Source organism: Prionailurus bengalensis, chromosome D2 (assembly GCF_016509475.1).
Source record: "Prionailurus bengalensis isolate Pbe53 chromosome D2, Fcat_Pben_1.1_paternal_pri, whole genome shotgun sequence".
NCBI lineage: Eukaryota > Metazoa > Chordata > Mammalia > Carnivora > Felidae > Prionailurus > Prionailurus bengalensis.
Genome location: NC_057351.1, coordinates 50,712,044 through 50,735,049, shown reverse-complemented (window position 1 = coordinate 50,735,049; position 23,006 = coordinate 50,712,044).

Sequence of the window (23,006 nt, the reverse complement as noted above, 5' to 3'; positions counted from 1 at the left end):
TAAATTCCTTTATATACATTGAGAACCATAGCACACATTGTGATAATTTTTGCTTCAACCCTCAAACATAATCTAGAAAACTTAAGAAGGAAATATTACTGTATTTACCCATATTTTTTATTTTCCTGCATTCTTTCCTTCATCCGGATTTTCAAAGATTCCTTCCCTTATTTTCTTTCCGGTTAGAGAGTCTCCTTTAGTCATTTTTATATAGTTGCTCTGCTAGCAACAGAGATAGTTGCTCTACCTCTGAGAATATCTTCATTTCTCCTTCATTCATGAAGGTTGTTTTTGCTAATGACAAATTTCTGGATTGACTCTTATTGTCATTCAGCATTTGAAAAATGTGGTGCCGCTTCCTTCTGGCCTTCATGGATTCTGATGAGAAGTCTGACTCCTTTGAATTGTTTTTTTCCCTACAAGCAAAAACAGGCTACTTTCAAGACTTTTTTGTCTTTGGATTTCAGAAGTGTAACCGTGGTATGCCTTCACATAGATTTCTTTGGGTTCATACTGTTTGGGTTTCGCTCGGCTTCTTGTATCTGTAGGCTTATGTCTTGCCAAATTTGGGAAATGTTCAGCCATGATTTCTTGAAGTACTTTTTCAGCCTGCTCTCTTTCTCCTCTTTTTCTAGACTTCAGAGACATGAATGTTAATCTTTAGTTACAGTCTTTCATGTCACAGAGGCTCTAATCATTTTTTTTTCTATTTTCTCTGTCACTTCAGATTGGGTAATTTCTATTGTTTAATTTTCAACTTTCCCGATTCTTCCTCTGCCCTCCCCATTCTGCTATTAAGCCCATCCGCTGAGTTTTTTATTTTATTTAGGATGTGTTTGAGTTCTAAAATTTTCATTTGGTTCTTCTTTATACCTTTTGTTTCTTTTCTGTTACTTCCTATATTTTCATTTGCTTCAAGCATGTTCCTAGGCTCATTGAAGCACTTTTATGATGGGTGCTTTAAAGTCCTTGGCAGATAATTCCAACATTTGTGTCATTTTGGCATTGGAACATGTTGTTTTTCTTTCCTTGTTTGATTTGAGATCTTCTCTGTTCTTGGTATGACTGATTTTCCGTTGAAATTTGGACTTGTGTAGTGTTATAAGACTGGATATTTACTTGTTTATTTATTTACTTATTTATGAATATATGTATGTATGTATTTATGTGCACAAACAGAGGAGGGACAGAGGGAGAGGGAGAGGGAGAGCATCTTAAGTAGGCTCCACCTCCAGCATGGAGCCTGAGAAGAGCTCGATCTCATGACCCTGAGATCATGATCTGAGCAGAAATTAAGAGTTGGATGCTTAACTGACTGAGCCACCCAGGCACCCCTGGATCTTATTTAAATAGTTCGTTTTTAGAAGGTTTTTTTTTTGTTGTTTTTTTGTTTTTGTTTTTTTAATATGGAGCCTCAGGGCTCCAAGCAGGGAAAAACAAAAGCTATAAGTCCTCTTAAAGCCTAACACCATTAGGGGCACTTGGGTGGCTCAGTCAGTTGAGTGTCCAACTTTTGTTTTCAGCTCAGGTCATGATCTCATAGTTTGTGAGTTCAAGCCCACATTGGGCTCTGTGTTGACAGCGTGGAGCCTGCTTGTGATTTGCTGTTTCCCTCTCTCTCTCACTCGCTCTTTAAAAAATAAATAAACATTACAAAAAAGCCTAGCATCATTATTTGTACTATGTCACTCTGCAACATTCTATTGGGAAAACAACCTGCAGTGTCTGCCTTAACTCAGTGGAAGGCAAAATCAAACTCCACTTCTAGATGAAGGGAGTGGCAAAGTCAATTGCAAAAGGGCATGCACAAAGGGAGGGAGGGCTATGTCCATCTTTGAAAACAATCTGTCACGTTAACAGCTATTTTGCCTTATGGAATTACGGATTACTCTTATTTCATCAATTATTTTTTTTCTATGGTTTCCTAGTTTTCTATATAGGACAGTGCTTCCTTTAGTAGCAGAAAAATGTGTCATAAATAGCCAAAAAAAGTCATGTACTTGTCAAATTATACTGTGTCAGGTGATCTACAAATGGAATTCAACAACTGTGATCTTTGCTCTTTGAAGTTGTAAAATGTTGAAAGGTTGTGTCTGGGATGATTTCCAACCCTTGAAAGTGATGATCTGCAACGTGTGTCTTTTAGTTCTGATCCTCCTGCTTCAAGCCTGAGATAGGGGCCACTCTGTACCTATCACCCTTGCCTTTACATAGCCTCAGGCAAAGGATAACCCTCGCAACCTTTGCACCTGCTGGGCTGTAGGCCCTTGGAAGATGCCAGATTTCTCCAAGCATTGCCCCCTCCGCATTCCTCTATACATCTTATTGGCACAGGTAGGAAACACACCTCTGTCACCATGTAACTACCATGTCCATGCACATAGCAGCAACTCTCTTTTCCCGGATATGCTCTGAGGGAGGACAAAGACATAGGAGGGATTCTCCAGCCTCTCCTTAGGGGTACATTAGGGCTCTCCATGGGGATCAGAAACTCCTTGAGGGCAGAAGTTGATTACACACAACCGTGGGTGTTAGAACATGTATGTTGAATTGGATTTTAAATGCTAGGATGAAAATCCACTACTTTAAGTAGATTCCTTCTTTTTGAAGGAAAGAATTGGCAGACCTTATTTTCCTCATCTTGAATAATTATGGCAGCTTGTGCTAATGTAGCACCATACAGTTTTCACCTCGCTTTTCCTCCTCACATAACTTTCAGTGTCTTGCGTAAAATGGGATTAGTGATACCTACGTTGGAATGCTGGGAGTTAGATAACAACTACTGGTTTAGGTACATACTAAGGATTTTTGTTTTTTAGAATTAAAGGTGATGATAAATGTGAAAGGAGTATTTTAAATTTTGTAATATTCAGGGCGCTCAGCTCAGGTCATGATCTCATGGATGGTGAGATGGGGCCCTGTTTCAGGCTCTGCGCTGACAACATGGAACCTGCTTGGGATCGCTCTCTCTCCCTCTCTCTGCCCCTCCCCTATTCACTTGCTCTCAAAATAAATAAATACACATTAAAAAGTTATTAAAAAGTTTTTATAAGATTCAAATATTAACTATTAGTATTCTTATTCCTTTGAGGCACAGTGAATACCATTTCCTTTTCTTTCTTTCTTTTTTTCATTCTAAAATGAAGGAACTTAGATTTGCGGAAGCTAAACAATTTGCCAGTTTGTTAAATGGTGGACTTTGGCTTTGACCTACATCTTATGGCTCCTATTTCAGTGATCTTCCAAAGGCTGTCATTTCAATCTGGGGTCAGCCAACTGCGGCCCATGGGTTAAGTCCCCACTGCCTGTTTTGTAATGGAACACAATCTGCTCCCGTGTTTTGGGATTATCTGTGTCTGCTTTCACACTACAATGGTGGAGTTGAGTGGTTGCAACAGAGCCTAGGCTGGTCTAAAATATTTATTATCTGACATTTTACAGAAAAGGTTTGCTGCCTCCAACTTTTATTGTCGTCCCAAATATTATAGAACCAGTGCCCACAAAGAATGATATTCTGGAGTTCTTGAATAACATCAGCTGGTGCCCATTTCAGCTCTTCACTCCCAGCTAAGTCAAGGTGAGCAAGTGGGGCTCTTAATTTTCCTCCCTAGGAGAAGTTTGGAAGTACTTATTCTTAGGAATCCCTCTGACCCTAGCTTCATTAAACATCAACACAGGAAGGAAGGCAACTGAGAAACAAGTTGCTCAGTATTCTCACATGAAGGAGGAGAAAACCAAGACCCACCAAAGGGAAGCAATTCCCCTTAAGTTAGGAAGTGGTTGGCAGTTCGGTAAGAGCCCAAGTATCCTGACTTCTAGTGATTCTACTACACTGAAAACTGAATTAGACTGAATTATAGTTCCCCACCTATGGATTGCAGGTGTGAATTTCCATCCAGGTATTTTGAGCTCTTTCTGAAAAGGCCACAGACAGATTAAATGAATCACAAGACACTAGCCAGAAAGTTCACATTAGGATCTGGAGCTCTTGAGCCTAAATATATAGACCAAGCATCTCCTTGTTTTGCTAAGAAAAATTACAAAGAACAGCTTGCACTATTCATTGGTCTGTTTTTGACCTTCATTTCCCTCATCTCCTAATTTCCTCATGGATAAACATAGTGTAGATGTTACTGTCTGACCCAAAGTCATGGAGGGCTCAGGAGATCAGACCAAGCCTATGACAGCTGTTGAAATAGCATGAGTGAGTTCACAGAGGGAGGAGTTCTTTCATGAAGGATACACTACATTCCTACTCTGGTTGCCGAGTTTCTTTGTGTTGTCTCTGGGTGAAGATCAAAGATTTTAAATTTACTGATTCATCAATTATGTGGAGTTTGTACAGTTTTATAAGTGAAAAAAAAATGCCTTGTGTTAGGAGGAACCTAGGCCTGCTCATTGTATTGATGGTGTTTTAGGCCTAGTTCAACAGCATAAAGAGCTTTGTCCCTTAAGGTAATTAAACTCAGCAAGGCTCTCAACTGGAAACTGTCTGGAACCCAGAAGGGCCAATAGGAAGGGAGGTAAGGTAGCCGGAAAGGTCATGGCAAGGACATAGCTAGGGGATAATATCATTGGATAGGCCATTTAAAAACAACAAAAACAGGGGCACCTGAGGGACTCAGTCGATTAAGCGTCCAACTCTTGATCTCAGCTGAGGTCATGATCTCACAGTTTGTGAGTTCAAGCCCCACTGGGCTCGCTGCTGTCAACACAGAGCCTGCTTTGGATCCTCTGTCTTCCTCCCTCTCTGCCCCTCCTGGCTCATGCACTTGCACTCTTTCTCTCACACAAAATAAATCAATAAACTTTAAAGAGATTTGAAACAATGACAACGACAACAATGACTTTTGGATCTAAACTTTGTGTGACAAAGTCCTGATAACTCTCAGGACTGGGCATGGAGCTTATTTTCTGTCTGCCTTCCATCCCTTCCGTTGTTCTAGAAGTAGTGTTTCCTTCCTTTAGGGAGCTCACCCTTCTCACTTCATGTGGCCCAAATGGGGTTTTCCACCACAGGGCTCTTTGCCCTTGATCAGATGTAGTCAGATGATCTAAATGAGGCTAATTGGGTTATCTCTCCCAGCAATTTACATCCTGAACACAGAGACCCAGGTAAGAATGCTCACTCTACTGTGGAAGTACCCAAATCTGCCCTGGGCCAAGGCTTTGGTTTTGGTTTTGTCTCTTTAGTTTTTTGAGCTCACTCAGTATCATTCCAATGTATTATTTTTTTTATTTTTTATTTTTTGCTTAAGTTAGTTTTCTGTTTTTATTGCTTATGGGATATTTAAATGATACCAAGGAACACAAAATAAATGGGCCTAATATACATTATCTCATATATTTAACAAAACACTATCTATTATTATATATGTAGGTTAGGTTACATTATTAGTTCTGTTGCATGCATAAAGAAATTAAAATTAGAACTTAGGTACACTGATAAGGTTTATGCTGGTAATAAGGGAAAGAGCTAAGGTTGGGGCTCAGGATTGTCAGATCCTGAATCCGTGACATTGTAGGGTCCATGAGTGCAGGGTGCAGCCCACGGAAGGCACTGGAAGCTGGGTCTCCAGAAGCATCCAGGAGAGTTGCAGGGAAGCCAGCTGCTCTGCAAGGAACAGCCTAACATCAATCCTGCCCCTCCCCCACCCTCTTTGATTTCCTGGAAGCAGTCAAATTTTACCTGAAAGGGTTCAGCCTTGTTTTACAGAAACATCGTTAAAAAAAAAAAATGTACAGGCAAGGGAACAGAGCTTCAGGGATGTCAAATGAATGTTGACACTTACGAGGTCACAGAGCAAGTTAGTGCCAGATCAGGGATCAAGCCCAGGGCTTCCTGACTCTTGGGGTAGCACCCTTTCCAGTTCTCCACATAGCTCTTACCTACTTGATTACTCTGGAACTGATGCCATGTTATCCTTTCCCAAAACAGTGGAGTGGAGTTGCACCAGATACGCATTTAACTTTTGTGAATTTAAGTGTTTGAACACTTGGCAAAGAGAGGAGACAGGAATAGAGAAAGAGCAAATTTCAATATCTCAAGTGGTTCCATCTGTCAGTCTGGATTATGGGCCAAACGAGAAATGAGATGGGTGAGTATGATGATCATTCAGTAGGTTTCATGTCCCATGCATTTTCCATAGTGTGAGCATCTAACCATGTATAAAATACATGGCCATGTATGTATGTCTTTTTTATTCAACATGGACTCTGAAACACAGTCCACCTATTTAGACTGACTTCTCTCCCTCCCTAACTGTAGCTGTCTGTACAATATTGGTGGATAAAACTGACTCTGGTGGACTTCCTGACAGCTGGTGTTACAATTTATAGACAAAGACATTTTCAAGAATAATTTGGACTGTAGCTATTATTTGCTTAATGTACTGACTTAAGAATTTCAGCCCCATGTAAGGTGCAGTTCCACGCCTTACCACAGTGGAGGCAGCTGAATATGAAAAGTTTCAGGACATGGGCTCTGGTGTCAGAAAGATTTACATTCATATACTAGGATTCTGAGCAATCCTTTATGTCCTCAGATTATAGGGAAAAAATTGACGTAAAGTGTTTAGCATACTTCTGTCTACATCAAGTGCCTAAGTGCTCTCTATTAATATGGTTATTATAATGAAGCTGTTCAAAGAAATTTTGTAATATTAGCTAAGTATAGTAAAGAAGAGGCCTGGTACTTCTGACCCTTAGTTCATGTCCTTTATGTTTACCTTTACATATATTCATCAAGTGAGAAAATTAGACCAAAGATTCTCCTCAAAGATCTACATCTCTAATCATGGCAATATAGATAGCCTCAAATTTCTGTTTCAGTTTTTTGTTGCCTTACTATTTGGATAGCAAACCATCCCAAATCTTAGTGGCTTAAAAATACAAATAGATCTAGTTTGCAAGTCTGCGGGTCAGCAAGGCAGGTCTGGACTCCTATGGGCTCATTTCGTGTATATGATGAGCTGTGGGATGGACAAGCATCTCTGCTGATCTTGAACAGGCTTTTAACACGTGTGTGGATCTGCTGGTTGTAGGCAGGTCTAGGACAGTCTTGGCTGGTACAACTGAACTCTCCTTAGCTACGGTTCGTTAATCTGGTGGTGGCAGGGTTCCAGGAAAGAGAGGGGAAGGCACACATACCTCTTGAGACTCAGTCTCAGGACTAGCACAACGTCACTTTCTCCATATTCTATCAGCCCAAGCAAGTCACGGGACTGGCCCAGATTCAAGGGAGTGAAAAAAGAGGTTCATCATTTTGATAGGATGAGCTTCAAAGCTGTATTTTCAAAAAGCATGGGTACAATAAGGAATATAATTGGGACTATTTTTTAAATCAACTTTTCATAACTTCAGATGTCTTAGTATCTGTCAGTGGGCTCTGATGTGTCCTACAGACAATATTTTTGTCTTCCCTGGGAGAGAATTCAGGGTTTCCAGCAGCGTGATGGTGACTGACACATGTAGGCCACCAGGTTTCCCTCAGTCAATTTTCCCCCCAAGCAGAATTCCTGGGGTTGAGACAAAGTTTCTATCAGAGAGTCCTGTCAGAACTTGACCTGGAGAGGCAAATATTTGTTTCAGATTTGGAATAAAAGTCCTCCTATTTATTCATAGAATCATGACCATCTGCACATGGCCTAAATTTGCAAATGCATTTGTCAGTTAGGATTGTATAAAAAGGCAATTATTGCCCAAAATAATGACAGACTGATCATTATTCTCCCTCATGATCTTCAGAAGAGGGGAACATAGGCAAACATATGGTATAGAATACTACTTTCAATACTACGATATAATTTTTGTCCTTTGTTTAGCCATGGTAGAGGTGGTGGTGGTGGTATGTGTGAAAAATAAATTTAGAATGTCCTGAAAATGTTCTCTAAACAGAACAGTGGCTTCTTCTCATCAGATGTCAGCCAAGAGGTCTGTGATGTTCATGTGGCTACCATTGCTGATAGTACAGGTTCTGGTGTTAGTCAATGATGATGATGAGGGGGCTACTAGCTTTCGAGTTCAAGAATAGAGTGTGACCCCCTGATGCCATGTGACACATTGCAGAGGGCATGACAAATACAAATATGAATAGTTTCATTAATTGCTCAAAGAAGTAGAAAATGCAGAGTCTGTAATCGTGTTCTTTTAATTACAGTACATACCTGTGTACTGTGCATAGATCATTACTATTCAGTTTGATAAAGTTTCTTTGCATGAACACAATTACACAATTAGTACTTACATCAAGAAATGAAAAGTATTACAAGGACCACTGAAGCCTCTCTCATCCCCTCCTAGGCACTACCGCTCCTCAAAAGTACCACCCTATTGTTTTCTAACAGCACAATTGGTTTTGTCAGTTTTTCTGCTTTAAATAGATGGAATAATACAGATTTTTATCACCTAGTTCCTTTTCTTCAACATAATGATTCTGAGGTTCATCCAAATTGTTGCATCTATCAGTAATTCTTTCCTTTTAATATTCCATTGTATATGAATCATCATGATTTGTTTTCCCATTCATTCGTTGATGAACTTTTGGGTTGTTTCCAGGTTTGGGCTACTATAATTAAGCTATGATGAATATTTTCTGCGCAAGCCTATATAGGAACATACATACATATGCTTTTCTTGAATCAGTTCCTGGAAGTGGAATGGTTGGATATTATGGTAGGTATACATGTAACATTTTAACAAATGGCAAATTTAGGTAATAACCTTCTTTTCATTCCCACTATGGGTGATTTCTGTTCTCTATTTTTTTTTAAGTTTATTTATTTATTTTGAAAGAGAGAGATGGCAAGCTCAAGAGGGAGAGGAATGGGGGGGGGGTGGGGAGAGGGAGAGAGAATCCTAAGCAGGCTCCACATCATCAGTGCAGAGCCAGACCTGGGGCTCGAACCCACTATCCTTGAGATCATGACCTGAGCTGAAATCAAGAGTTGGACACTTAAATGACTGAGCTATCCAGGTGCCCCTTTGTTCTTTCTTTTATTTCTTGATCAGTCTAGCTGGGGTTTCTCCATATTACTGATATTTTCAAAAAGGCAACCTTTGACTTGTAAATGTTTTCTGTTAGCTATCCATTTTTTTTTTTTCATTAAATTCTGCTTGGTTTTCTCCTTTCTTCTACTTACTTTGGGATTACTTTGCTCTTTTTCTAGCTTTTTTTTTTTTTAATTTTTTTTCAACGTTTTTATTTTATTTTTGGGACAGAGAGAGAGCATGAACGGGGGAGGGGCAGAGAGAGAGGGAGACACAGAATCGGAAACAGGCTCCAGGCTCTGAGCCATCAGCCCAGAGCCTGACGCGGGGCTCGAACTCCCGGACCGCGAGATCGTGACCTGGCTGAAGTCGGACGCTTAACCGACTGCGCCACCCAGGCGCCCCTCTAGCTTATTTTTAAGGTAGAACATTATGTCATGGTATTTAGATATTTTGTCTTTTCAAATTCAGGCACTTAGAGCTATAAATTGCCCTGTAAGCACCACTCTAACTTCATCTTTCACATTTTGATGTATTGTATGTGATGGCTAATTTTACATATCAGCTTGGCTTGACTTCAGTGTATATAGTTGTTTGGTCAAATGCTAGACTAGTTGTTACTGTGAAGGTATTTGTAGATGGATGTAGTTAACATTTGTAATCAGCAGACTTAAGGAAAGCAAATTACCTTTTGAGTGGGTTTCACCCAGTTAGTGGAAAGCCTTCACAGCAAAAGCCGAGGTTTCTCAAAGAAGGAATTCTTCCTGAAGATTACCCTGACTGAATTTCTAGCTGGCTGCCCTGCTTGCAGATTTCAGACTCAAAAGACTGCAACGTCAACTCTTACCTCGAATCTCTAACCTGCTGGCCTACCCTACAACATACTTTAAAATTTCCCTGTGATTTCGTCTTTCACTCACAAATTACTTAGAAATATATTGGCCCCAGGGGGGGAAAAAAAAGAAATATATTGGTTAAACTCTATGTAGAGTTTTCCTAGATATATTATTTTATTGATTTTTAAATCAAATTCTATTGTGATAAGAGGATACCCTTTGTATGATTTCAGTACTATAAAATGATTGTGACTTGCTTGATGACTCAGTGTGTGGTCTCTCTTGGTGAATGTACCATGTGAACTTGAAAAAATATATATTCCACACTTGTTGGGTGTCATGTTCTATGAATGTCAATTAAACTGAAGTGTTTAAAGGTACTGTTCAGGTCTCTATGCCCCTGCTAACATTTTAAAGGCTAGTTGGTCTAGCAATTATTGAAAAATGGATGTTAAAATCTTCTATTCTAATCATACAGAGGTCTCTCTCTTCCTTTAATTCTTCAACTTTTGATTCTTATCGTTTGAGGTGCCATCATTAGGTGAATATACATTTTATTTTATTATTTTATTTTATTTCTAAATGTTTATTTATTTTTGAGAGAGAGAGAGAGAGAGAGAGCAGTGGGGGTGGGGGACAGAGAGAGAGGGAGACAGAGGATCCAAAGCAGGCTCTGTGTTGAGAGTGCAGAGCCTAATGTGGGGCTTGCACTCAGGAACCCTGAGATCATGACCTGAGCTGAAGTCAGATGCTTAATCTACTGAGCCACCCAGATGGCCCAGGTAAATATACATTTTAAGTTATTATGTCTTCTTGATGAAATGATCTCTTTCATAATTATGACTGTCCATCATTGTTACTCACTGTTCATCATTATGAAATGTCCTTTTTGTCTTAAAGTTCATTAATTTTATAATCGAAACCTTTTCTTCTGATATAAAAATATTAAATGATAGTCATTCCAGTGCTTCTAGAATTCATTCTAATGCTTCTTGTTTGTATGGTATATCTTTGTCCTCTTTCCCTCCCATTTCCTTTGAAACTATCTTTGCCTTTATATGTAAAATTTATCACTTTAAGGCAGCTTATGGTTGGGTCTTGCTTTTTAAAAATCTACACTATTAATTTTTGCCTTTTAATTAGAGTGTTTTCTTTAGGCCTGTAACATTTAATGTAATTATTGATATGGTTAGATTTAAGACTACCATTTTATTTAACTTCTGTTTAACTTTGGTTTTTGTTCCTTTTTTCTTTCTTTCCTGCCTTTTTTAGATTTTTGGATATTTTTTAGCATTCCATTTTAATTTACCTATTGCCTGTTTGGCTATATTCTTTGTAGTGGTTGCTCTAAAGATTACACTATACAGATCCAATTTCTCACTGTCTGTTTAGATTTAATACCATACCACTTCAGGTAAAATGTAGAATTCTTGCAATCGTACATGTAAATGTGCTTCCTCTCATTACCCTTTATGTTAGAGGTGTCATATGAATTTCTTTTACAATTATTGACATCTCTCTTTTTTTTTTAATTGTTTAATGTTTACTTATTTTTGAGAGAGACAGACAGAGCACCAGCAGGGGAGGGGCAGAGAGAGAGAGAGACAGAATCCAAAGCAGGCTCCAGGATCTGAGCTGTCAGCACAGAGCTTGATGCAGGGCTCGAACCCACCAAGGGTGAGATCATGACCTGAGCCCAAGTCAGACACTTAACCGACTGAGCCACCCAGGCGCCCCTACAATTATTGACATCTCTTGAGATAATGTTATAATTTTTGCTTTCATTGGTTATACATATTTTAAAGAGCTTAAGAGGTAAAGCAGGTTTTTACATATGCACAGATATTTATAGTCTCTTGCTCTTCCTTCATTCCTGAAGGTTTAACTTGTCCTTCCTTTGGCATCATTTCCCTTCGACCTGATCATCCTCTAGCAATTATTTCAGAGTGGGTCTGTTGGCGACAAATATTCTGTGTTTTCCTTCTTCTGATAACATTTAGTTTCGTCTTCCTTCCTGAATGGTATTTTCACTAGATAGAAAATTCTGGACTGAGCTCTTTTCTTTCAGCACTTCAAAGGTGAGTTCTACTGTCTTCTGGCCTCTGATAAGAGTTCTGTAGTCATTCAAATGGCCCTTCCACCTGTAGCGGATTGCTCTTTGGCTAGCTCTTACAAGATTTTCGTGTGTATGATGTTCTGCTGTTTATTTAAAAAAAATTTTTTTTTCAACGTTTATTTATTTTTGGGACAGAGAGAGACAGAGCATGAACGGGGGAGGGGCAGAGAGAGAGGGAGACACAGAATCAGAAACAGGCTCCAGGCTCTGAGCCATCAGCCCAGAGCCTGACGCAGGGCTCGAACTCACGGACCGCGAGATCGTGACCTGGCTGAAGTCGGACGCTTAACCGACTGCACCACCCAGGCGCCCCGGTGTTCTGCTGTTTAATTTTGATGTGTTCAATTACAATTTTCTTTGAGCTTATTCTACATGGGGTTCACTGAACTTTTTTAATCTGTGAATTTATTCCTTTCACCAAATTTGGCATGTTTGGGGACATTAGTTATTAAAATATTTTTTCTACCTGGATCTTTTTTCCTCTCTCTCTAGGACTCCAGTGATACATGTGTCAGACCCGAAGATATTGTGCCATAAAAAAATTTTAATTTTTTCTGTTAATTTTTTAAATCTTTTTTCTCTGTTGTTCAGATTCCATAATTTCTATTTCTCTATATTTAAGCTCACTGACTTTGTCTTTCATCTCCATTCAGCTATTGGATGATCTAGTGAATTTCTAGTTTCAGATATAGTTTCCACTTCTAAAATTCTCCTGTGGGTTTTTTTTTTATAGTTTCTATTTCTCTGATTTTTGAAAACTGTTATCTTTTCACTCATTTCCACACATTTCTGCTAGTTATAATAGCTGGTTTTACATCTTTGGTGATTCTAACATCTGGGCCATCTTGTGGTTGGCATTTACTGAGAATCTTCCAATGAGAATTAGTCACATTTTGTATTGTCCTTTAGTTAGTCAGTAATTTTGGAACCGTTTGGGTTCAGACCAGAAGTGTCTTTCCTTCTGTGGGATGTGTTTCTAATTTCAGTTCTCAAAGCCTTTGCTATGCTGCTTTGATCTGCCCTATGAATGCATAATTTATGGTTGAGTCCAAGTTTGGGACAGGTTCATATTGCAGAGTTAGGGAATCTCCTGTTAGCTCTCTCCTCTCCGGGACTACCCCACCCTCTCCAGCCTACTACATTCCTATTTCTGGTGGCTAGAAAGGACAGCATTTCTATCAGAGATTTTTCCACCAATGCCATTCATGTACAAAGCAGTTCAGTGATTTCATTCTGCCTTAAGTGAACAGCCATGAAAGAAAAGGAAAAAAAGGAAAATTCACCTTTGCATAGGTCACTTCTTCCAGTTTGGGCTCCTGTCCACAATTTACCTTCTTTTGTTTACTTTTAAGGTACTTAGGTAAGTGATTTTAGTTACTTTAGGTTTTAGGGTTTTTTTTATTTGTTTGTTTTTGTTTTTCTGTTTTTTTGCCTGACTACTCTCTTTTTCTTTGCCCCAAGAACCACATGTCTCAAATATAGTCTACTCCTTAAGCCTATACCAGAAAGAGCAGAAGAGGAACAAGGCCATAGTTGACCCACAACTGTAATTAATGCTAATTGTTGCAAGCCACTGAGATCATGAAATTATTAACTAATGCAGGGCATCTTCTGGAAAGATAGTGTTCGTGGATTTGAAGAATTCACCTTAGTAGGGTCTGGATTTTCCTCCTGCAGACTTCAAAAATCTGACAGTGAGCATATACTGAACATGGATCCATTGCTTAGGTCAGACTTACAAACTCATAAGGCTGATGTATAAGACCAGACTGTCATTTCATTAATTTATTTTGAAAATATAACAGGTAAGTACTGAAATACTTAAACCTACATGGATAGCTCTTTATTTCTTAACCAGAAAGTGCACAGGGGAAACCAAGTCATAATTGGAAGGTTGCTTAGTAATTATTATAGGAGAGGCTGAATAATAGCCCCTAATGTGCCTAAGTTCTAATTCCTAAACCTGTATTACTTTATATGGCAAAAGGGACTTTCAGATGTGGCTACATTAAAGATCTTGAGATGGAGAGGTTTGCAGGCATAAATGATCCAGGTGGGCCTGATGTAATTCCGTGGGTCCTTATAAAATGGAGGCAGGAGATTGGGTAGAAGAAGGTATTGTGACAATAGAAACAAAGACCAGAGTGGTGTGGTCACAAGCCAAGGCATCTGACATCCATCAGAAGCTGGAAGAGGAAAAGTAGGGACCCCCTGCTGGGAGGCTCCAGAAGAAACTAGCCCAGCTGATGCTTTGATTTTAGCTTCATTTTAGACTCCTGAGCTCCAGAATTATGAGAATAAACTTGTGTTGTTGTAAATTACTTAGTTTGCGGAAATTTGTTATATCAGTGATGGAAAACCAGTACACATGGGATCAAGAAAAAGGGTCAGAGGAGTCAAGTAGTTAATGGAATTAGCCTAAAATGGTTTGATTTCTCCACATAACAATAGGAATGAATAATTAAAGTCTAGCGAACAGAACTTCATGAGGTGTGGGTGTGCACTATGATTTGATGACCCTGATATCAAGACCTGAGCTCAGATCAACAGTCGGACACTTAACCAAGTGGGCCACCCAGGTGCCTCTGACTTTCTAAAGTCTTTTAAATGCTATGTTGACTGACCTATTCATTCATAATTGTCACAATCTTACTATGGATATTTATTACATTCATGTAGGTCTCAGATATGCTGCATTTTTATGAGACCAACTCTATTTTGTAGGCTTGATTTTTGCATACTTGGATCGATTTCATTCTCAGAGATCAAACTAATTCCCATTATTACCAAGTGATATGTCAGAGCCTCATCCTGGACTCTAAACACCAAGTCTACTTATCAAGAAAGAGGTTCATCTCCAAACAAATCATTTTTTGAATTGTAATATCACTCCTTGATCATGTAAAACAGAAAACTTGTTACCTAACAGCTGCCTGATGATCATGTAGGATAAGGCAGCAGTAAATGTTTATTTGGATAAATCTTTAGATCACCCCCACCCTCTAATTTTTTGTTGTTACAATGTAATAAATTTCACAGTAAGAGAAAAACTAAACTTTGCTGATATTTCTTAGTTTTTCCTTTATAATTAATTACTTGCAACATCTTTAAGTGAGGAAAAATTACAACAAAAACTTCCAGTGTGTAATGTTATATATTACAACTCACTAGGTCTGCTTCATGGAGTATAAGAAATAGTATGAAACATAAATTCATAAGAAAATTTACAGGAATAAATGATAAAATAATTAAACTGAATAACCACACAATGCCAAAGCTCTGTAACGTGTTTGTGTGTGCAGAGGTGCATTAGCAATCCAGATCCAAAAGGAAGATGTCATTTCTTCATGTTAATGCTAAAATCCTTACATTTGCACATCTTCTGAAGTACAATTGTGTTCTGTTCAAAATATATTTGCATTTTAAAAGTCTTTTTTTCCCTCCCCAAAAGAGTGAGAAAGAAAGTCCCTTTAAGCAGAGGGCTTTTAAGATTGCTAAAACTGCAAGGAAAGAAACGTTAAGACCTTTCCTGGGATGGTAAAGAGGATTCTTGGAAGAAGGTAAAGTACTAAGTGATGTCTTTTAAGTAATAACTCCTGATTATAGGTAGCAGCCTCAAAGCGGGGAGATTGGCAAAGAGGACCTAAAAAACAGACGCTTGGTCTCGAAAGGTATAATTGCAATCGGCTCAGTCAGAAAGCAAACCAAAACAGGATGGGAAACAGAGACAGACAGTGCAGCCTGAAGTCAAGTTCTGAGGCCAGGATCATGGAGAGCACCTGGGGATTCAGAGGGAGAAGCCCTAAGGCAGGTGCAGTGGATTGGTTCGGGGGAAGGTTCTGGGGCTGGCCTAGAGGAGTCAAAACAATAACAAGATGAGATTTAGAACTGGTACCTTGTCCGTTGCTGAGACAGATGGTGCTTGCAGGCCATAGTGGCCCCACTAGGGATTCTTGGTCTGAGGTCATGAACTCTCGAGGAATCTATGGATAAACTAGGAAATATAACTTCCTGAGTTGTTTATGAAATGTGTGCATGTGTTTGTGGATTTTTTTCGGGGTGGATGTCCCATAATTGACATCAAATTCTCACAGGAGTCATGGCCTTCAAAACGCTCAGACTGCCAACTCGCGGCTCAGAAGTTACAAACGGGTGGCCTGCGGATTTGCTTGCCATTGCATTGTGGCTGCAGAGCATGTGAAGAGGCCTGTGATGAAGGCTGGTCTGAGGTTTAGTCCCAAAGCAGCCAGCTTATCACTGACTTTAAAATAAGTGCAATCTGAGCCTTTAGGTAACCACATACCCCTAGCAAGCATTTGAGTTGTAAGTGCTGTGCCATTTCCACTCAGTGAACCAGTGTAAGGCTGGTGGTACAGGAACAACCAGAGGCGCTGGTGAAAATTACAGATCTGTGGGGACGTCTTGGGGGTACTTGGGAATCTGTAATGTTATTGAGTCCTCTATGACATCACTAGTCAAAGGGGGAAGAATAGCAACAATGATATCACTTCAGAGGCTGTAAAAAATAGAGAATCCATGACCCTCTTCTTCTCCCCTCCCTCCACTGAGTCAGAATTTGCATTTTAACTACATCCTTAGGTGTTTTGTGTGCACATTAAAGACCGGGAAGTATTGCAGCAAATTTTAGGAACTACTAGCCTAAAAGTTCACTCTCACTCCTCAATGATATGAAGGGAACTCTAAATAGGATAATGAGAATATTTTGTTAGATATGGGTAGTTATTTTAAAGCATCTTATATTTTTACATTTGATTATTTAAAAAAATAAGTTATATTATAATCGATGAGGTTTTGGGGGGATCATGGGGTTTGTGGGGTCTAGAGCAGACAACCAAGAAAGAATTCTTGAAGACGTCTTTAGCGCAAAAATGTGGTTTTATTAAAGCACGGGGACAGGACCCGTGGGCAGGAAGAACTGCCCTGGGACCATGAAGAGCGACTGGTTATATATTGTGGGGTTGGGGGAGTTAAAGCCCAGGGGAAGTTTCCAGTGAGATTTTCATATGCTAAAAAAGACTCCCAGGATAGTGGAGGCCTTGCTATTGTCAAGCTAAGGTGGTTTTTCCCTCTAGCAAAGCATTAAGACAAGGAGTTCCTGGAGAAACGGTTTACTCTGACAGAGTCAAGGATTTGTCAGTGGGCTGCAGATTATGAGGAAATTTAGTTCTATCCACCATTTCCTCCTGCCTTTGTTTCCCACATCAGTATGGAGGGGTGATGGGGACATAGGTCCTGCAGGACTATGATCTCTATCAGTTAACCACTTGTTTTTCCTTTTTCTTTGTTCTCGGGCAGCCAGGAGTGCCAAGGAATATCACACATATCCCACCTGGTGGGGCTGGGGGGAGTTGCGTCCTGTCAGCTTGCCTTATGCTCCCTCATCAATAATTTTTTAATAAAGTAACATTATGTATTAGTTAATGCCCTCCCAGGAGACGAAAATACACATTGCAATGTTATGAGAAGCAAGCCAGAAAAAAGGGGGACCATTTAGGTAAAGATCGAGCTTCCTCCTATAAGAGCTGTGTTAATCTCTTTACAAATGTGCTTTCCATTTCACTTGATTCTTTCAGAAGCGGCAACTTGAACTTTCCAAACCCAGAGCTCTGTGTAGCAACCGGTTATAGGGGGCTTTTCTCATCAGACTGGGAGCTCAGAAGACTGTACAACTCTCCTCAGGGCATTAAGGGGGGGGGCGGATGTTCTGCAACTACCAGTTCAAAGAAGAAACAAAACTAAAGCAAGTACATTTCAGCATGGGCTCACCCTACCCAGATTTTACTGCGGTCTTTTGTTTTTGTCTTTGTTGTTTGTTTTTTTGGTCTCCAGCCCCCAGTCCAAGGGCATCTCAGCACTATGGTTCCTCTTTTCCATATGCCTAGAAGAGAAAACTCACAAGAATATGGTGCCCGTGTTTTTCTTTCTCCACCCTCTTCTAATCAGAATGTGATTAACTGGTTCAATGATCAGTCAAGAAGCTGCAGGTTTTTCCCCTCTCCTCTAATCCTCTTTGCTTCCTCACCGGTTATGAGTGAGCTGCTAATATTAAACAAAGTGATTTAACCACCCTCTGCGTTTTATAATCTCTACCTTTTTTTTTCCTGTAGCAGATTTAATACCGCTTCTTAGTAGAGACCTGGTCCTGTTCTGAACATTTGGAAGAAACAGTTTTTAAATATAACCTACCACAGCGATTCCTACACAGATGCTCATCCAAGCTGCTCAGTAACCCAGACAATACCACAGTCACCACACCCACGTGCTCTAGAAAGTTTCCAACCAAAAGAAAAAAAAAAAAAACAACAAAAAACATCATTACTTAGTCCTGAAAGTCAGCACCTGAAAACAACAAATTAATTGGAAATTGGACACAGGTGTTTACAAAGAGGTTCGCATGCTTCCTAATTAATTTAAAAATTTTGCCTTACTCAAAAAAATGTACATGTTGGTAACTGGTACGGCCCCCAGGGATGTTCATGTCCTAACCCCCAGAACCGGTGCATATATTACTTTATTTGGCCACACACACACACACACACACACGCACACACGACTTTACCTGTGAAATTAAGTTAAGGGTCTTGAGCTGGGAAGATGGTTTTGGGTTATCCAGGTGGGCCCAATGTAATCACAAGGATCCTTATAAGAGTGGGAGCAGGAAGCCGGAAGTCGGTGTGCAGATGGAAGCGGGTGCGTGGGTTGGAGCGTCGCGAGGAAGCCGCCTGGAGCCACGGAACACGGGAGACCTTTGGAAGCCAAAAAGTCAAAGGAACATCCTTCCGGAGAGCTTCCAGGAGGAACCAGCCGTGCCAGCGTCGTGATTTTAGCCCAGAGAGACAGATTTTGGACTTCTTCCCTCCAGAACCGTAAGAGAACGAGTTTATGTTGTTTTAACCCGCTAAGGTTGTGGTACTGTAGCGCCGGGTCGGGACGTGGAGGCTTTTCCTCCCAGGAAGCAGCTTTGTGCGTGGCTAGCGTGCGTTCTGGGGGCTAGGACCCGAAAGGCTGAGGCCCAGAGGTAGCGGTGTGTGGAGGTTGCCTTTTCCACAATTTCTTGTTCCTTTATCTCTCCTGTCCGGTAATCTCCAGTCTGAAAGGGCCGTCTGTGTTCCAGAGTCGTCAGCCATGTCGCGCACGCGCACATACCCGGGTTGCCTTCCCTGGTCTTAGTGTTTTCACCCCATTTCTTGAGGGGGGGGGGGGCTCTACCACTTAATTTTTTTTGGAGCAGCAACAAGAAAACTGCGGTTACGTAGATATTTCGGTAGTCCCTTTCAAATTTTACCTAATTGCGTCTTTTAGTATGAAAAGATTATATTGTGGATGCTCTGCGAGTTTTCCCTAAAAATAAGTACTGTACGTTTTCACTTTTGCCTTGTCTTATCTATTATCTTGCCTGGTGGCGTTATCAATCTGGTGAGTGTTTAGAATGAAATCACCAACCTGTAAAGGCTAGGAGTAAACTTGGACTTCATAGGAGTTGGCTGGGTCCCACCCCCATCTGGCACGGAACGCTGTATGGGTGACGAAATTTGAAGGGGGGTTGGGGAGCAAACGGCTAAGAAAGAATTGAGACGTCTTGGGTGCAAACGGGTGGTTTTCCTTAAAGCACGGGGACAGGGCGGGTGGGCACGAAGAGCTGCATTGGGGTTGTGAGGAGTGACTGGTAATATACTTACAAGCTGGGGGCGTATAGGTAACGTGACTCCCCAAGGAATTTCTGGATGCCGGAAGCAGTGCCTCACGGGAAGGACCCTGAAGATTTAGCTGTTGTCAAGGTAAGATTGCTGTAAGTTTTAAGGAAGTGTAAACGCCACGGTAGCCATAAACGTTTTAAGGAGTGTTACACGCTGCAGGTCTGTTATCATTGGGCTGTAGGTGGTAAGGGAATTGTACTTCATTTTTCTTGCTTTTGTTGCCCTCATTATGGGCATATCTTCCTCCGTATACTTTGTTGTGAACCTTTTACTTCTGAGAGTTAGAAATCTGTACGTTCGAATCCTGGCTCTGCCTCTGTGCAGTTTGTATCTTTAGGTATCAACTTGTCGAAGCTTTGAATTGCACATATGTAAAACAGGGAGTGCAGGGATGACCATATAAAACCATGCATGCGAAATGCTTAGAATGGCTTCTACATAGTAACTGCTACCTACTCGATAAATACCATCCACTGATTGGCTGGTTAAAACTGTAATGGACTTGAATATGGTACACCAGTGTTTGGTTTTGCTCCTGTTTGGGCCAGGCCTGATCTGCTCTGGGTACGCTTGGAGGATTGAGGAAATAAGAAATCCCTGGTAACCCATCAACCAGGTGGAAAGCATAATCTTGAGGTTGGAAGGAAATGATTCTGTAAGAGCACTTATTTGAAAGCACCATATTTTCCCAGGAGTGAAATGTGTATCCAGCTCTGTTATGCATGTGACAAAACCTGCGTGATACGCTCTGTGTGGGAGGTAATTTTTAGGATTGTATTAATCCCCAAGCAGAAGATCACATTGTGCCTTAGTTCTTATTAAAGAATCCAATGACGAAGCTGTCAATGCAGACAAAAATCCCGTACCGTGTGTGAGTACTTAGTGTTGGATGGAACTAAGCTTTCTGTTCACCGGGGATCACTGCTTAATTTCCACAGCATCTTCTATCAGGAACCACCTCAGGAGAAAACTCGGGTCACCAGTAGACTTGGCCCTTGTCCAGAGTGTGGTGTGACTAATCTAACAAGTACCCGTGACAGGCAGCTAGACTCTGATGGGACCTGAGAATTCTTCAGTGACTGGTATAGCTTAAAATGCACAGATTTCTAGGAGGTACTTTTACACTAAAAATGACGCTTACTTCACTGCATGGTGTTAGCCCCCTTCCTGTGCTTTATGTCCTATAACAATTGAACAGGTAAGTAATCTTAAGAGATCCTTTCTTATGAGGAAAACAAATCTGTTAAATAACTTGCCCAAAGTCATACAAGTGGTAAGTGACAAGTCAAAATTCAAACCCAAGTTTTTTTTGCCTTGCTGGCCTGTTTTCCTAACCTCAGCTACCCTACCTTTGCAAGTCTTGAGACCCTCAGAAGTGAACCCCTTCGTTGTAGGAGCTGAGAAGAGGGCAAGGCTTTATGTGTGGCTGTCCTTCTCTGTAAAGTCGTCTTTTCCTGGCACTGGAAGCAGCACATGTACTAGAGTCTGTCCCCATAGGGGTCAGGAAAGTTCTAGATACTCCATCCCTGCGTTTTTCTGGTAGCCTGTTAGGCATAAATCAGCCTTTTGTACTTGTTTTCACCTGACCACAAGCAGGAAACCTGTTGCTTTTTACAGTGAGGAGTCTGAGATGTTACTGCAGTATAATTAAGGGACGTGTTACCTATTTGGAAAACTGATGCTCAGGTGAAAGCAACGGGCAATTAGATGTGGGATTTGGCTTTCTTGCGGGGTGGGAGGGAACCCAGTAGCAGCAGCAGCAGCCGCTGCCGCCAGACCAAGGAAGGACCTGGTCAAGAGGGAATGGTTCCAGCAAGAGGCTAATGCACGAGCTACTGACTATCTAATCCACAGCTAGTCCATGGCGGTGCTGGGCGGATTATTCACTGACCAATTGGACATCTTAATAGAACCAGGTGTTTGCCAACAAATGTTTCTTATCCTTCGTGTTCTCTTGCCACAGCAAGAAAGCCTAGTAATATATAGAGCAGTGCAGACAGGTGAGCAGCTGGGTAATTAGAATCACAAGCCTAACCTGTAACTTGGAGAGCAGGATTGTATAAATCAGTTATTCTCCACCCTGGCTACACAACAGAATCATGAGGGGAGCTTTGAAAGACTGTCTTGGCTCCACCTCCAGATGTTGTAATCTAATGATAGCTCAGACATAAGTATTTCTTTAAGCTGCCGAGGTGATTTTTAAAAGGACAGCCAGGATTGAGAAGCATTGTGTGACTCCTAAGGGAGCCTTTATTTCTTTCTAAGAGGGGAAGTATTTCTCACTGGCAGTGATGTCTAGAAAATAACACCCAAGTTGAGGCTTGTGTGGTGGTTGGACTGGAGCATTTTCATTCTGGTCATTTCTAGGTTCTTCGTGTGCAGCCCTGGCTCCCCTGGCTACCCCCCACGTGTCCCCACCCTCTCAGGGAGCCGTGTTTGACCTTGGGAGGGCTGAGACCTGGAAGGGGGAGAATCCGATAATTCCTGGCATGGAGTGGATACTTCGTGGTAGAATATCTGTATGGCTCCTAGACTTATTCAACTTGGACTAGGTGGTGGAATATCCCTACTGCTTAGACTTCTTCAATTTGGACTTTCATGTAAAATGATTAAGTGTCCTTTTGGCTGGGCCGAGGGTGCCCACATAGTTGGTTAAAGGTCATTTTGGTTGAGGATGCTCTTGTGCTGCTTTCATGAAAGTTGCTTTATCTCCATACCTCAAGTGGAACAGTTAGAGGGACCTGACCTCTTGTTTCCCTGAATCATTGGTGGTTTGAAGAACAAGTGTTTGCCTCGGTCGAGGTTCCAGGAGGGGGCCAAGAGGGCCTTAGGAAACCCATGCCTTATACATTTTCGGAGGGACCATGCACCTAGGCACTAATGAACCATTCTGTACCTTGACTAGGTTCGGTTATCATCTGGAATGCCTCCTGGGGCCAAGTGGGCCTAGGGGTTGGAGTAACTTGTGCCCATAGATATACTTCTTAGTCACCGGAGTGGGGCTTTCAAATCCATTTGTTCCTTCCTTGGCTGGGAAATATATGAGCCATCCTTTTAGGTAGAGGAGCCTTTATAGGGGGTGGCAAGGGCTAAATGTAGGGCCACACAATTCCCTTGTGGAGCCTTATTTCTTTCACGAATGGTGCTTTTCCCAGGCAACTGCCCAACAGACGATTCCCCAGGTTCTTCTATTAAGGCTAAATTACATAAAAACAGCAATTCAAAAAGCTTCCCTGTCTGTGGGCTGCCCTGCAGTCCTGATCCGTCCACAGCCTGGGCCCTGCCATCAGGCTGGTTGGATAGCTTAGCTTCCGGCACTCCTGGGTGAGTTGAACGTACATTACTGAT